The sequence below is a fragment of the Toxotes jaculatrix genome, chromosome 18, assembly GCF_017976425.1.
Source record: "Toxotes jaculatrix isolate fToxJac2 chromosome 18, fToxJac2.pri, whole genome shotgun sequence".
Taxonomy (NCBI): Eukaryota; Metazoa; Chordata; class Actinopteri; family Toxotidae; genus Toxotes; species Toxotes jaculatrix.
The window spans coordinates 17,205,067-17,222,778 of NC_054411.1; the positions used below are offsets into that span (position 1 = coordinate 17,205,067).

General features: G+C 42.2%; 1 protein-coding gene across 4 annotated transcripts in view; it reads right to left on the bottom strand.

The window, feature by feature from the left end:
* The window catches only part of ntn1b (netrin 1b), a 41,109-nt gene that overhangs the window by 21,355 nt on the left and 2,042 nt on the right, over positions 1-17,712 (bottom strand). The gene's annotated exons all lie outside the window — the stretch shown is intronic.

The following is a 17,712-nucleotide window of genomic DNA, read 5'->3' on the forward strand; positions in this document are numbered from 1 at the left end:
GTACATACCCAGAGTATACTAAGTAGTTGCACTGTGATTTGTGGGTTGTAATCTTAAACAGAATTGCCATGGGGCTTCGATGGATGGAGTCTTGGCTAAATCGTTCACTTGAAACTCGGATGCTGTATGCCTTTGCTAATAAGGCAATGAATAAATCAATGATTGTGCTTTAGTCTCTGGAAGTAGTTACTTTGAAATGATTTATAAACATAACTTGGTGTCACTGATCACATAGTGTTGCATCAAAATAGATGGCGGGGATATATTGTTATATTACTGGAAGGCTGGAAATAAATTCCAAATGATTTCTGCTGTGAAGGTTCAACAAATCATTGTCATAAATACAATTTTACAGAGGAGTGGTATCAGCTGCCATGGTTCTGAAAGTGTGCACTGAAACTAATCTTTATTGGAGCCAGTGCCTTTTCAGCCATGCAGCATTCGTGGACTTTCTCTGATGAAGCACGTTTGACTCGGTAATGCACAAACATAAAAAGCAAGAGCCGTGATCCGTCACCCTCGGCTGCTTCCAGGCCTCCCTCCAGCAGACACACATTTCCCATAATAAAAATTTCAATCACACATCGCTGCAGCAGCTGTGATTTTGATGAGGGCAAGGACAACAACAAAAGACTTCTGCAACAAGCTCTCCAGATGATGAATCTTTTTACTAGTCTCCGGACCGCTTTTGATGATTTCACTCGAGGCAAAAAAATGTAAACAGGGAAAGGAAAACAATTGGAGCTGTTACAGGGAGATTTTTATCTCGCACAGAATGTAGCAGGTTTACGCAATGACCTCCGAGGACTGGCTTCATCAATAGCAACCCTGTCACCTGGGTGTCACATAAACAAATAAAGAATCAAAACAGTGAGCCAGTATGAGAATGATTTAAAGATTTCCTTCTTTGATCAAGTCAAAACAGAAATGGTATGACTGAGACAAACAACTGCGTTGGAACATGAGGAGTTAGTATATGTAACGTGGTTTTAATGAGACACACATTAGAGGCATGAGGATGTTTTAAAAAACTGGACCAGGCTTTGCTGCACCTGTCTCTGTGCTGACTGTGGACATTTATATCAAGTCCTTCCATCAGTTTACTTCATATTTCCTCTGTTGTCCCTCTAGAACAGGATTAGGCAACAAAGTGTGAACCAAGGACAACATCAAATAATAGTTTCTCTTTTCGTGTTTGATGATAATCATGAAAATCAGCTGCCATAGTGATTGGATGGAATGAAAACCTACAAATCTGAAGCCCGCAGTGGCATGTGGCTGACATGGTTGCCTGTTTATGCTTTAGGAAAAACTGGCCAATAGTTCACAGAGAGTACAACATGAAGCAACAAACACTTCACCCGAAGTAAAATGTAACATGTGACTAGTAAGAAACAAGTGAGGGTCAATATATGTGCTGTTCAAGATGCAGTTCCTTTATTGTCCACTAGATGGGGTCTTCAAAATAAGCCTTAGACTGTATGTGAGAGAAAACCATCAACTTTTGAGCTAAAATACAAACTCACTAATGTTTTTCCAGCAAGAACTTTAGATCTCAAAGGACAAACAGCATGTGTGCCAACAAATATTTTATTCAGTTAAGAAGAAATCTAACAATTTGTTATGAATAGCAAAAATGAATTTTGATTTGAGTTCAGCTTGACTGACTGGTCACTGAGATTATCGCTTTCATTTGCCTGCCGACTGCACCACACTGCCCACCCAGGTGGCCCACCCACCCACCCACCCACCCAGTTTGATTGCAGCTGACTATCAGCACTGTCACCACTGAACCACGCGTTAAAACAACCAAATATAGCTGCCAGATTTGGCTAAAGGTTAGAAGGGCAGACTAGGGCTGAGAATCAGCTCCTGTTAGCAGCACTGCAGCTAGCTTAGGCTCAGGGACATGTCATTGTGGCACATTGCTCGCCACATGTCTGGCATGTGCAATTAAGCAAGCATGATGGCAATGCAATTTTGTCAACCTGGACCTATTTGCCTTTTTTTTTTTAGTCTGTGACAGCAAAGCTGACAAGAAACAATTCCCACTGTCCACTTCAGAACTGATATCAAAGGCTGAGGCTAACAGAGCGATTGAGCTGCATCTGCCTGCTTGTACTGGGGACAGATGCTATCAGTCTAATGATGCCATCATGGCCAATTTGGCGGCAGCACCTCTGTTCCCCATGGGGAGTTGTGTCTTGCTCTGCTACCATAACAGCACGCACAGAAACATAATGACCCATCACTCAGCTCACCTTTCACCTCTGAGTAGCTGCCAAACCGCACGAGAGGACACTTTGTGCCTTGAGGGCAGATAAGAGATGAAAAGGTCTAAGCTGAGCTAATGAATTGAGTTATCCTCATGATGAAAGGCTATCTAAAGCCATCTCTCTCTTCCACTTCAGCCGGGCCTAAGCACGTTCCTATGTCTGTGTAAAAATCTGCTGGCCTCTGTGTTTGTCCAATAAACTGATCTTATCATTGTGAAGTCATATGTCAGATGCTCGAGTCCAGGCTGAGTAGAAACACAAAAGAGATCAGAAAAACTCTTATTGCAACATTTGGCAAGAACTATATAAAATGAAAGCTTCCTGCAGATTTTCACAAAGCTGTTCCAAGCCAGACAGATATCAGTGTCAATATTTTTGCCACAATACTTTTACCCTTATTTGAATGGATGCATTAATCAAAGAAAAGGTGTGCAGAGATCCCAGCCTAAAACCTTTGTATGTTCTTTTTAAACCCTGTAAACATAAAAAGCATGTGACAGTCTCCAGTACAAAATAAACTGTAGATGAAATATAATGATATGAAAATGATGGCACTCTACTCAAAGGAGAAATAGTGTTGTTCCACCAGACATGAAGCATCAAGGTGCTATAGTTTACTCTTTAACTGGGCAGCCTGAGTTCCAGTTCTCGTCCTCGGTGCCTCCTTAAAAGACACTAAATACCTATCAGCTCAAAAGGGAGCATCTGCAGCTACGTCTGACCTGTGACCTCTGAAGAATTTGCCCATGGGTGTTGAGAATAATCAGCATTTTGGTTGGAAACTTCCTTTTTGACTGTTTTTGCTGTAGAGAATATGGCAACACAAATGTTTCCCAGGCTGCACAGCTCACATTTCTGTTATTTTTCTGAGGTCTAACAAGGTGGTCTTTCTGCCATCAACTCCTCTGGTTTAGTAGCACAATACTCTGCTCAACAGGATCAATTTGTTTGTTCTAACTTTTGATTAATAGTTGCATACGTGTGTTTGTGTGTGTGTGAGTGTGTGCTTTCCACCTGACACTTCGTCTCTCCTCTCTCTCTGCGGACTGCCTCTCCTAAACGTGGGAATAAGCCTCTCCGCTGACTTGCACGCCCCGTCTCACCGTGCAGCATGGGGTGATGTCATGGGAGGCGTTCCCTTTCTTTACGAGGGCAGCTCTTTGATCTCTGGTGGAGATCAATTAGCTGAGCAATCAGCCCGCCACGTACTTTTGTGTGAGTAACTGCTCATAAACCGTTTGGTTGCCTGGTGAACAGGGAATGCACTGCCTCAACATAAACAGCCACCCAAGTCAGCCTGGCCCTGGTAGCACTCCAGGCTCCTTCACAGTGCAGCGTATTTCATTAGGTAATGCAACGTGACATCAACTCACGCAATGCACCATTAGCCAGTGTAATTTAAGATTAGCTGGTAATAATATGTGTGTGGGTCATAGTAATGACCTGTTAGTGGTGACTCTGACAAAAACAGTAGTTCTTTCTAACAGGCTTTAATGACCCCAGGTTGAAGAGTGTATTAGCTAAATGCTCCATAGTATAATATGCACCTGTGATTATACTGTATTGTATATATGTTGTTTATACCCTCACACTGTGCTGCATGTGTTGGAGGTACAGTGCCATGCACCCTCTACATGTATGTGAGTCCAGTTTGATCTGGCCCATAAGCCGTTTCTCATGTGAGAAAAAAACATTTGACATTTTCTAGCAGCAACATTTTGTAATTGTGTAATCAGTAATGACCGAAGTTATTCACTCGCCTTTCTAAACAGCTGCTGCTAGGTGGTGCCAATGATAACACACCCTCTCTTATGAATAATAATGCATAATGGCCAGCATATCTCAGCCCATTTATCCTCTTGTTGCAGAGTTGGAGGCGGTCCAGGGGAGGCGGGAGTGGGCGTACTGCTGGTTCAGTTTGTTGGAACATATGCCTTGTAATTGCAACAGTCTCGCCAGGGATCTTTGTTGCGCGTCACCTGTTTTCTATCACCCATTTGTCTTGTCTTTCTATAATGTAAACTTGTTAATTAAAGAAGCAGTGCCATGACCAAAATGGGCAGAAATAGCAGCAAATGGGACAAAGAAAGACACAAAGAAGAGGGGGAAAGGAGAGCGCGGATTTTAGTGTCGGCTATTGTGTTTTTTATTTAGCTTTTCCTCACGTTCTCAGGGCCTCTCTCACACCTGATCCTCCCCACGTCAGAGGTCATGAGTTATAAATGTAACATTTAGCCAAATATTGAATTTGAGTCACTTTATTAAACGTGAAGTTTGCTTCCTGAGCGACCACTGGAGGAAACAAGGCTGGCCTTAAAATGACCAATTAAAGCATAAAGCTAATGGATTGGTGGAGGAACATCCTGCTGTCACTGGTTGGCAGGAGCTTGGGGCGTTGACTGGGGAATACTTCCTGTTTCCTGTGTGTGTATTTGTGGGGATGTATGTGCGTGTATGCGTGTGTGTGTGTGCAAAAACCCGACATGCAACTTCGTCGGCAATTAAACGTGCCTGCTGTGACTATTGCTAAAATATTCTCTTGAGTAATAATCTCATAAAGTCTTATTAATTTCTGGTGTGTGTGTGTTTGTGTTTGATGCCTTGTATATTTTCATTTATGGACTGGAGTGCTCTCACAGTGTAGGTGTGGACACAGGCTGACAGGAGCGCTGCTCTTTTCCTTCCTCAGCTTTATTTCCTCAAGTTTATGGGAGAGGTGATGAAAAGGTCCACGGTCATTAAGCTCAATAAGCAAGTTCTGTTCCCTCTGTTCTGTTTGGGAAGCAAACTGCAGGAAGTTTTTACTGTACTTGGATAGGTGCACTGCATCCATACCAATATGTTTTAAAGAAGTGGTTCCCAACCTTTTCTTTTCAGATGTACCCCCACAGCCCTATTAGATGAATGCAGTTATGATGCTTTGAAAACTCCTCTTACTTAGCTAACTATTTCAGCTGTGAATCCATGACTTTAGCTCTCTAATTTAACCATTTAAATTCATTTTCATTATTCATCCTATGAACCATCTTAACTATTTATCCATTACGTTTATCTTTGAACTGCATTAACTTTAGCTAGCTGTTACCCCTGTAGTTAAATACCTCTGGTTGGGAGTCACTGTTATAAACTATCTTCTTAATACACAATCTTTACATAAGTCATTCAGCTGATAAGGGATTGGTTATAAATCCATATTCTACCGTCTGAGAAACTTCCTTTACAGAGGTCACTGTCATTTAGAGGTCAGGCTGGATCTTATCAAGCCTTCATTTTGTTAACATGGGATGCCGAAGTTCTTTATACAAGTTTACTTAGTTTACTCTGCAGGACAGAGCAGTTTAGTTAGTGGAAAGGATGCTACCACAGACGTAGCATAAAATTTATGAGCAGTGCAGTCTTTAGTAGCACCGTATTCTTTCTGTGCCTATTCTGCCCTTTGAACAAAATTGTCTAAATTACTGTGTATTTCTTACTCCTTGTGTCTTATGAGTAGATTTTGGATAATAGGGATTTTGGTTTGAATGTTGATAGAATAGGGACACATCTGAAAATCACATACTTATCCTAACTGTAATCACCAACTTGCGGCTGACCTGAATAGTTTTCCCAGTTGGCAGCTTGTATTTACAGTAAACCTGACATTACATGAATGCAGCCTAATTGTGCTTGTGGTTAGAAGGGACATTCTCCAGACTAAACCTGTACTAAACATCTAAACAGGGCCAGGTTGCTGCGGGACTATACTGGCCTGCGTTAGGCTGAGGTCCAGATCTTCCCCACAGAGCAGGGAGGTTATTTTAACACTCCGGCACGCGGCTCCTCCGCTGTGTTCTCCCATGCAGAGGGAATAAGGGAGACGGAGGCAAGAAGCCACAAGAGTGTAAATCATAAAGCTGAAGTGACAATCCATCATGCTTGTGGCATGTTTATTGTGCTTTTTTTTTTTGCACTTTTCTCCAAGGGTCTATTTATAACCAGCCACATCCCCACGTCAAAAATATCCCTCCCATGTGTTTTTAGATTGCATCGAAACATTTAACCCTGTGCTTCAGTGATCAAAGATTAATTTTAAGTGCAGTAGTTTTCCAGTTTTTATTCAGTTTACAGGCACGTTCAGGCACAACACACGCGTTGTGTGCTCTCTACACAGGTCAAAGCAGGTGTTCAACTCATAAAGTGACTTAATGAAGGAAATCTAAAGAACACCACCTCAGGAAAAAGCTTACAGACTGAACACTAGTCACATTTTCTCCGGATGGGAGGGAAGCAGTTAGGGAAATAATGGTTAATAATGGTTTTTATGGAAACACTGAGGGGTCATTGTGAAGGTTTTCTTACTACTGTGTTCATTTTTATCCCAAAGTTTGTTCTGCTGGTTGCTAGGTGGCTTCCAGGACATGGTATTGAGTTGAAGAGGAAAAGGCTTGGTTCTTCCTGAAGCATGCCAACCGCTGGCAATCTTAGCAGGAACCCAGTGAACTTTGACCACAGTATCAATTAATAAAACAAAACCCTCAGGTTAATGAAGACACTGAGTATGAGTGGCCTCTGCATCTGTTAATCAAAGCCATGTGACTCAACTCTTTAGACTATTGCATCTAATTCATTTCACTCTCATGTCAACAGCATCAGCTTTTTAATGAACATTTTTGTAAATTAAAATGTACATTTTTAATATACATCTAAATCATTTTCCTGATCATGGGCAGTGATACTCTGGCCATGAAAACTGTTATATATTGTTTTCTGTGGCTCTGAAGGGAGTTTTTCTAAAGTTTTAAAAAAGTAGCCCTGATAACTTCATCAGGTTTTAATCTACACTAGTCTTTAAATCCTCCAATTTAAAGGAAATGCAACACTAAATTGCTGCAGAACCACTTTAAAGTCCTAATGAAATCAGACCCTGTTTTTGATTCTGTTTATGGTTTGCATTCTTTCTGCAATGGCCATTTAATGTATTTACATTTAGTAATTACATCTCAATATAGTATTTTTATTGTTAGTGGCAGAGCCCGCCATTCCTGTACTGGATTTAGACTGTGTTCACTCTGGAGGGATTCACAGGGAACAATGCATCATGTAATCCAGTGACACTGTATGTAATTTTATCTCATTCTTACTGGCCTCATTGTTTTCTGTTCACTCTCCTACAGCTGTGTCACAGCTATTTTAACTTGCTCCAAATGAAAACCACATCTTTCTTAATCACTGCTTTACATTAAAAACATTCTACTGGCAAAACATAGGTTGGCTTTTATTGTAAAGCACTCATAGGAAACACAATGTATTTGTCACAGTGGTTAGCACTGACTGCAGTAGTTCATAAAAAAAAGGCGTCTACGGAACAAGGAAAATGTCGCGCTAGGCATTTTTTGTCTTTTTTTTTTTTTTTTTAATGTTGCAGGGAGTTATGGATTGAGATGGAGCAGCTACAGTGAGCTGTTAGATGAAGAGTTGTAGGCAACAAGTTGCACCTTTTGAGCAATGAAGCCAACTCCTGCTGCTGCTCCGCTGTAGTTTAGAAAAACTGCTTATGGCAACTAATTGATTGGTCGCACTGTAAACAGGTACACCAGCTGCTCTCCTGTTGTATATCAGACAAAGCAGCAGCTTAACAAGCGTTTCCTGAAATAATAAACTACACCTGCTGTTACCACCAGTGTCACCACATAAATCAGGATTGAAATCCTAAGGATTATGACTTAAAAGTAACAGAGGACAGTGTTCACAAAGCCAAACCTCGCAGCCTCCTCTGTATCTTTTACTGCCCTCTGTTCAATGTGACAGATCCACTGTTTAGGTATTTTCAGATATTTTCAGACCTGTTCTTGTCACTCTTGAACATAAAAACCTGCTGTAACAGAGCCCAGACACCTCAGGCTCGTTGTACATCACAGTGTAATCTAACATGGTCTTTGGGCTCACAGCTCTGAGGTCATTCTTTTTCCCAGCTGCCCGTCTAAGTGGGAACCAGATACAGTAGGTTATCTCTGACTCACTATCATGAGAAATTGAGCCTCACTATCTGTGTAAATAAACCACATGGCACATATACACGCACATACACATGTGTGCGTGTTACGAGCTGTGTGAGTTTACATCACACTGTGAGCTCCCAAGGTTTCCCCGAAACAAGAGAAGGGAGGACAGCGTCTGAGGTTCGTCTCAGAGCTCAGACGATCAGGAGAGGAAGGAAGTCACTTTCTGCTGTTTGGTGGGAGCGTGTGAAGGAGTTGTGAGCCATCTGCTCCACAGTAGCTGTGGCAACCTGGACAAGAGACGAGCAGAGGGTGGGAACGGGCCGTCTGCTCTGTCTACACTCAGACTGGAAGAGTTATGGAAGATCGAGAGGCGGCTTAATCCTCTGTCTGACCAGGAGATCTGCCTCAATCACATACACAGTGTGCACAGGGAGGATAGAAATTGATGAATCCCCAGGTTTTCACTCCTTTGAGCAGATGTAGAACCCTGGGATATTTATAGTCATGGAGGGACTGTCTGGTAGCCAGTGTTCTCCTCTCTCCTATCTATCCTGCTGGATATCCCCTCAGATCCAATAAGTGGTTCCTCATTCTCTCTGAGAGACGGATTGGTCACTGGGGTGTGTGAGAGGTGGAGACAGAGCACAGGAGGACGTAGAAATCCATTAAGGAGGAGCAGAGACCTTTCGCAGAGGTCCACACAGAATTGATGTGGAAAAATAAATATGAAACGGGAACCAACAGTTCCATTTCCTTTTCAAGGCGGGCGTATTATGTCTACACTTTGTTTGTTTTAAAGTGTTCTAGAGATAAGTGGCTGTTAATGAAAAGTGGAGCAGGGTAATTAGCAGCTGACATTACTGATGCTCGGAGGAGTATTAAGCAGCGGTCACGTTTAATTTACATAATGTTATTGAGTTAATAAGGATGACAAAAACGGCACAGATAAGGCTCCAAACTATTAAAAATTTCCCCCAAACGGTAGGAGTTGTTCTAATAGGGATCGAGACTTTATTGAGCTCTAAATGATCCAGTTGTCAGTTGTTGTCTTTGTCGTTCAGTAAAAAGACCCCTGTGTCGACAGCGCAGCAGGGAGGATGTTACCAGCCAAAGAAGCTTATGCCTCCACTGCAGAGTTCCTTAATGCTTTTGGGGGGGGGGTGGCACAGGGGGTAAGTCGGGTAAGTGACACTGAGGAAGTGTGTTGTCTGTGGGCGTATAAACGGCGCTGTCACTGAGCTGGTTGTGTCGGGTGGCAGCGCAGCAGGAGAGCTGGCCGGGGGTCTGAGGCTGAGCTGCGGAGCGTGTCACTCCGCTGGCCCATTAGTCATTCCCAGCCTCCCCTTCTTCAGCGCCTCAAAGGGGCTTGATGTGCACGCACTAGGTGGTCCTGATGCCACCCTGGAAGTCCCCAGCTCCAGTCGGCTCCTTGTAGACAGACGGTGGACACAAAGAGTTGAGGATCCACACGTGCACGCCGACGCGCATGTATTTTCATCTTGGCTGGGTGAGCAATAAGGCTCCCCGTGAACAAACCATAATAAACAGCCAAGGAAATAAACTATTCTGTCCCAGCCAATCAGGATCCTCTCTCTGCATCCTACAGTGTTGCCGGTTGTGAGTTTGTGCTTTGCACTGACAAACAGAGATGAGGCCCAAATAGCAGCATTTCATTTTAGATCCCATTTGTGTAACTTTATCTATATTTGTTATTGTCACAAAAATATCTGGAGGTGGGTGCTGGCTACACCACGAATGCTTAGAGATCATCTATATTGCACAGTGCTCTGTATAAGATTGTTTTCAACTGCCATTTATACTCCCCATATGTGTATACATAAGTTTAACTGCTCATAAATATGAATATAAAATAAAATAACATTGGAACCATTGACCTAAATTCATCAAATAATAGTCAAAATAACATTTATATGTGAACAGCATCTCTAAAAAATAAAGAAGTAAGTCTAAACTGAGCCTAAATAAAAGCTGTTAAACTCTCAGAGGCTTGGATGGAAATTTATAATGGAAGGTTTTAACAGTGGGAAAATCCGTTAAAGAATCGCATTGGGCCATCCATTATTTTTCTTTATAAACTGGAGGTTGTGTACATGATGGATGATGGTCCAGTAGAAAAAATTGATCTGAAGTGTCTGTAATTAAAAAATGTTGATACCATTCACATAAAACACGCTGATGTATAGATTACTGGGTCATGTCGCATCATTTTTTAAAAATCAGGTTGTACACGCAATGGGAGGAAGTCCATTTGAAAATAAAGTAAATTTGTCCATAACAAAAACTAGAAAAGTTCAGACAAAAAAAGCTCTCTCGGCCATTTCGCATGCACTGTCCCTAACTTCAGCTCATCAGCATCACAGAAGACAACAGGCTTCAGTTTTGGACTATGAGGAAAAATTACACCTGTGTAACATCAGCCGAGTTTTATCCTGCCCTGAATAATTATCTGGTTCTGATGAAAAGTTATGGAAGATAAACCCTCCCTCTGAATGTTGACCCTAAACGATCAGCACCAGTGTTCGTCATTAAACGCTCATCATGTTCCTGTTCATGTCTGAATAATCCATTTGTATTTGTTTACACAACGTACGTCAGTGTTCACAGTGTGAATAGTCAGAGGAAGAGCACGCAAAATGTGTCATAACTCATGCCCATCGAGCCAGCAGAAAGAGTTATCGTCTTTTATGTAAATGTGAAATGCAACGATCTGTATACGTGTTGCATAAATCCACTGTATTCTGTATGTCTTCCATTCTGATCAACATTCATGCCACGACGTCCAGCAGCCCATGCATGAAGGATACGAACATTAAATCAAAGCTAACATACTCTTCCCTCTCAAAACACTGAGTCACCTCTCCAAACCGCCGTCCACAACATAGCAGAGCAAGATTTTTCAGTGTGCTCTTAAAAGCCTGAGTGAAACCTTTCTGGCTCGAAACATCGTGTCTGTCTTGAATTATGAGCTCAACAAAACAAAATCCTCAAAACATGCAGCCTTTACCCAGAGGACACTGGATTGTAGCAGAGCATGGATTTTTTTTTTTTTTAGACCCCCCCCCCTCCCTTCAAATACATCTCTTTGTTTTATGGTCTGGTTGTATACAGAGAAACCTCTTACCAAAGTCACTCAGGCTTATGTTGCAAGAGACAGACTGGAGGAGACAGAGTAAAGGCCAGTTTTAGAAGGACTGTTCTCCATATGTAATCATGACAGAGTTAAAGGATGTTTTTAGAAATGTTACAGGTCCTGTTATCAGTGTTAGCGTGTGAACATCATTACGCACGATCTAACGTGGACAACACACTTAATCATGGAAATGTAGGTTTTTAGTAGTATTGCTCAACACTTTATTCATGCCTGAGCACATGAATCACAGACTGTATGCAAATTACTACTGGGAAAGAAGAGGGGGACAATTATGTACAGTATGTATGTTCTGAAGGGTTTTTTTTTTCATTCCAGATTTTTGTTGTAAAAATTAAGTAGTTATAAATGCTGGCTTTATGGTGTGCAGTGGGTCAGAAAGGTGCCATATGGAGAGGACAACAATCCTGTCTCTGATATTCAGTCATACATATCAGAGACAGCTCATAGGGCCAACACAGTATGTCTGTTTTGAGAAACACCGATTTTTTTATGCGGATTTTTATGGATATAGGTGATTAAACAACATTTCACCAGACAGTTGTTCCCAAAAACAAGTTACATGTGCCACAATTAGTTATTCCATAATATAATTCAAGTTCAGATCAGTTTTGCTCACTAGCTCTGTATAAACCAAAAAACAGTGAGAAGACTATTCACCATTTTCTTATGTTTGCTAAAAATGTGACATTTTCTCATTCAGTTTTTTATTGTACAGCTGGTGGCTGTGAGAATATCATTGTTCCATGAGGATATTGTGGTTTAAATGGAGGTACACCCTTTTATATCCTTTGTGCTGTGCCTCTTTTAGTCAGCGATGGTTTGAGCTGAGTGTTGAGTTTTTTTCTAACGTTGAGGGGAGTGTCCACAAGAGCATGTTAATAAGTCTGAGGAGAGCCATGCTCTCTAAACATAAGTTTAAGCCCCAGTCACCACCACAGTCATTTTCCCTAAGTATTGAACTGTAAAGCCAAGTCAGTGAAAAAATAAAATCAAATTCTAGCAAAATCGCTGTTCAGACACATTTTCAGTTCATCCCTCTGAACATGAACTGCAACACAGATCTCAGCTCAGACAAAATCTTGAGCAACGTCAGTGGTTTCACACTGATTTGCTGAATAGTTAGTGGCAAGAAAATTAGCTTCAGTTCCTGTGAGTGCAGGAGGTTCCTGTCACCGTTTCCACAGAGTCCATCCATCCGAGTTTTCTGTTGCTGGTTTGGGTCTGTGTGTCTCCAGAGGAGGCTGTCACGCCAGTTGTGTTGATAAAGTTAGATACTCTTTTCATGCTTATAACAAAAGCACATGTGAGTCTGCTTTATGTTTGATTTCGCTGATTGAAACTGATTGGTTTATTGCACGTTTTTGTTTCAGGGTCACCACCCACCTGCGATTACTTTCTCTACACTCCCATTGGTCGAATCTATTTGAATTTTCCTCCCCTGTGCTCCTGAGCGGTACTCAAGCATTGATATGTTCTAGATGACTGAGACTCGTCGGTCCATCTAACTGGCACTCTGCTCCTGGTGGGATTTTCAAGGGTGTCTGACTTTCCATGCTGCTGTAAAGCCTAAAAAATGTTCCTGAATGTTTCCTAACCTGCAACACACCTGGTTCTTATTAGCCACTCCAGATTTTCGCCCTTGTATCTATTTTTTACATAATTCAACCACTATTTCCATGTAATTTTTATGAAATGCAAATTTTTGGGTTGGCCTCAGTTCTTGGTCTTATTTAGACAATTTTCACATCACATCTGAAGGTTGTAATGTTGTTAAGGTTGTTGTCGACCTGAGGGAGCATGACTGTTAGCCCTGTAATCACTAATGGGAATCCAAACAAACAACCCACAACAAGCGCACAGGCGCTCACAGTCACGTTTCTTTTTTTCATTTTTTTGTCTCAGCAAATTAATGCACATTTTCATCCACTGTTGTGATGCGAATATCAGGCGATGGTTCTGCAATGGTCGCAATTTTTTTTTTACTTTCCAGTCTGTTTTTTTTAATTCACAAATATATATAAATATGCATAAAAACAGGAAGAAACTCACTGTGTCTCATCACCAAACCACATTGCTTCTCACTGCCCCTGTTGTAAAAGTTACTGTAATCTTTACAGTAACTTTTACACATTATAAATAGGAGCGATGACACATTAACTTTGCAAACGCAGCCTGTTTTCATTTCTGTATTATACAGTATATTTAGGTAATGTATTTAAATGAAGCCCATCAAAACAGAAGTCTACAAAACAAAAACAACCCCAGAAATAGCTGTGTCCTCTGGCTATTGTTGGCTAAATACATGTGAAAAAATCTGAACCCACAAATGTGTCTCAGCTTACAAATTAAATGGGAATGACTGACTCAATACACAAACTGAGAGGGGGGGGGGGGGGCGCAAAATAGTGGAGAAGAAGTGAGACAGTGCAACTTCTATTACAAGAAAATCTATGACATCATGCTTTACAGAAATTCCTCTCTCCTGTCACATGGGCTGCTGCCATGGAGCTGAAATGAGACCCAGATGGTGAGCAGGCCTGGCCTGGCCCAACCTGGCAACCCAGGGGAGGCTGGCGGCACAGTCGTCGTCAGCAGAAACAGTGTCAATGGCCCCAGTCAGCCACATGGACAAAGACTGGTCCGCACGCTCAGCCTGCATCCCTGAATGCATCTTGGGATTTAAATCATCGTGGCTCAGTCGTAAACCAAACAAGAGAGCTGATCTTAGATGTGGAGTGGTTCTGTAAAACACACCATGGTAAATGTGGTGTCCTTGTACTTTTAGGGTCTGGTTTCTGCCTGTACCAGTGTTTCCTGTCGCTCTGTCATGCAAGTGGGTTGTATTTCAAATGGAAAATAAGCTGTTTTCTAAAAGGAAGTCCTGCCTGGACTGGTTTGATGTGTCTAGACCAGAGAGTCCCAACCAGTGATTAGAAACAATTGAAATACATTTTTGATTTTAAAAATATATATATAAATATCCATATATTGAGTCAGCTATGACACCTGAATAAGACAGATGAAAGCGAGAAGAGCAGTGGTAAAAGTAGGAGATAAATGATCGAAACAGTTAAAAGTTAGTTAAAAGTGATTTTACATAATCAATAGTGTTGAATAACAGTTTAAATCATTTTAAAATCCAGTTGAACACAGTTTAGTGGGGGTGTTGATGAAGGGTGCTGGGTGTACGCCACTGATCTGGACTCATTACACGACTTACAGGCAACTATAGCATTGATTTTAACATACAAACACCCACCTGTGTTTGTGCTTTCAAATCTCTTCCACCATATTTATCATCAAACCTACTGCTTCTTTATATTTATATTCTGTGCTCTCTCTCTCTCTCTCTTTCTCTCTCTCTATTTTTGGAGCTGTTACAGAGAGAGCCAGTCTGTGCTGCACAGACTGGGAGCAGAGCCAGCAGGCAATTGATACAATCATATCAGCTACCTTGTGGGTGGCAAACATGTCGGCTCTGCCTCACAAAGATTTCTCCGTAGGTTTAATAAAGACCAAATACTTTGAGCGGAGCACAAAAAAAAAAAAAACACAAAGTGCTTTCTATCAGGACAGATGGTCCCTGACTTTGCGATTAAAGATGCACAGATTTGTATCCCGCCAGACAGAACGGCTTGATGAAATTACAAGTCTACCTTTAAAATTTTCTTTTCACATCAGATACATCTGACGCCAGATAAAAAGTCTGCCGAGCGTAAGAACAGGCATGTGGAGGTGCTGCGCGGGGAAACTCTGAAGGCACATCAAAACGTTGCAGGGAAGCAGGACGGACTGAACCTCCAGCTGACTCTCAGCCATTATAAAACAGAACATTGCATGGCAGGGTGACAGCAAAAACAAAGTTGAAATTGAACAAGTGCAAAATTACACGTATGAGTGACTGAGGCTACCATTTTCAACTTGCCTCAAAACCCACTTGGCAAGCAGAAGTTTCCCACAGTTCCCTTCACAGCCCATCAGTCAGGCTGGAGAGGAGCGGGGGCTCTACTGTCAGGGGTCAGTGCTACGCTGAACATGGAGAGAATATGAAGCAGCTGCCTGGGACAGGAGAGCCTGACGTGTCACTGTGTGTGTGTGTGTGTCTGTGTGTGTGTGTTTTTTCTCAACCTCCTCCATTCCTTTACATAAATGATAATGGGTCATGGTCAAACAGTATCATGGATTCATGTATTAAAGCTTTTTGTTTGCATGTTTTAGAAACTTCTGAATGGGGAGGCAGACTGGGCCACAGCTCCAAGGGGAGGTGGGGGCGGGGGGGGGGGGCATTGTACTCATTTGTACAATGAGTAAAAATGTGTTAAGAATCACGTTGAAAGCTGAGCTTCTCTGCAATATTAAACAACTTTGAATGTTCTAAACTAAAATTAATAGTCAGTCAATAGTTATTATTCCAAATAGCCTGCAGCCATGGGAGGATTATGAGACAAGTGGACCTATGGGCCTGTGGGCCTATATAAGAACAAGACACCTCGACTGAATTCACATAAAATTCTCTTTGCGGTCATTTTGTGTGTCTTTTTAGTTGTTTTATGTGCTTTGTCGTTTTGCTTTGATTTGCATCTCTTTGTAGTTGTTTTTTTGCCTTTTCCAGCTGGAAATGTTAACAGTCACTTCATACAGGGGCTCTGGTCCAGGGTACCCTAGACCTGTACCTGGCAGGTCACCCGTGTTACTAACATGTCAACTGTGTGGGGAGGGGAGTGCGGGTGCACTAGAGGTGACAATCAGATTACAGGTGGGGTTTTTTTTTGGGGGGGGGGGGGGGGGGGGGGGGCACTCCTGGCCACCCCTCTGGCCCCGGGCCCTGGTGTTATGGACATATTTGTAAGTCATGCAGCTCCACTCGATAGGAATGTGAAAGCTGCTGCTGCTGCCAACACAAATGCCTCTTGACAACATGATGGCAACCCTGCATGCAAAGTCATGGGAAACTGACTTCGTCTTACTTCCTTGATGCCTGCAGCCAGTGAGTGAAACCAACTACTATACTACTAATGTCCTACAGCAGGGAGGACAAACCCAGAGAGATCATTAACACCGACCACTCTGCGCCCCCCTCCCGCTGCCAGAGCATATAGACCCACCGCTCAATGGAAACAAGCCTTCCCCTGGGTCTTCCTCCTTTCATGCTAAGGTGTCAGGCCACCCTTATTATTTCCTCTTTGGAAGACATGCTCAGTCTGGCTTTTCTGTGGTTTTTATCTGATGACACCGCTCACACACACCCATACAAAAAAGAGGGGTGGAGAAAGGGGGGCCTCCCACTGACAGCGAGATGGATGCCACAAGTGACAAGCTTTTGTTTCAGTAAAATACACTCACATGCTGGCTTTGCAGGGGCGAAAGGCGGAGGCCAAGGGGAACAACTTGTTCACTTGTTCCGTTTGGTTGAGCAAACCATGGCACTGTTGGAACTTGTTACTTTTCCAGGTTTGCGTCGCTGCAGCTCGGGGGGTGGGGGTGAGGGAGGGGGGCGTTGAGCTGTTGATATAAGCCCCCGGCTCTGCTGAAAATAAGCATCACAGCAAATACACTCGCTCGCCGCTGCTGCAGTAAAAACTCCGATCTGGCTTCAAATTACCCCGCGCTTTGTCCTCCTCTCTGAATAGTTTACTGGCTCTAAAGTGGCAGTTTATACTCTACGTGCCAAAAATGTCAATAAAACCGCCCTAATCGCCCATCCAATCTGTAATAGCACCTGCTTATGGAAACACAACACGCCCCTGCAGTCTATCTCTGCAGCTGCAATGTTTCCTTCCTATTAAAGCGCTACTACAGTCGGAAACACAGGTCAAAACGCAATTACGCATTCGGACAGGCGCACTTTGTTTGCTGAAACGACTTCCTGCCCTTTCTTTTCTGTGCAGGAATTTTCTTCTAGGCGGTGATAAAAATCAAGGGTCAACAAAATGCATTCAAAGCGCACACGGTTGTAACTGGAACAAAATACAGAGCTTCTGAAACTTGACAAACAACACTTAAAATTCCTGTATTTTGTCTTGGCGCTGAAGGAAATATGGCGCTGTACTTGGTTTGAACAACGTCTGATATAAGTCAGCTAAACTGTGTTTATTTAAGTTTCTTAAAAAAAAAAAAAAAAAAAAAGGTCGGTCCTGTTTTGATAAATGTCATATCGATTTCTCTTACAAAGTTGACTGACTGAATTTAATAATTTATATTTAAAACAACCTATAAATTATGTTTAGAACCGGCCTAAAACTACATTTTTAATATTTATATTTACAACTAGTTTATGTAAATA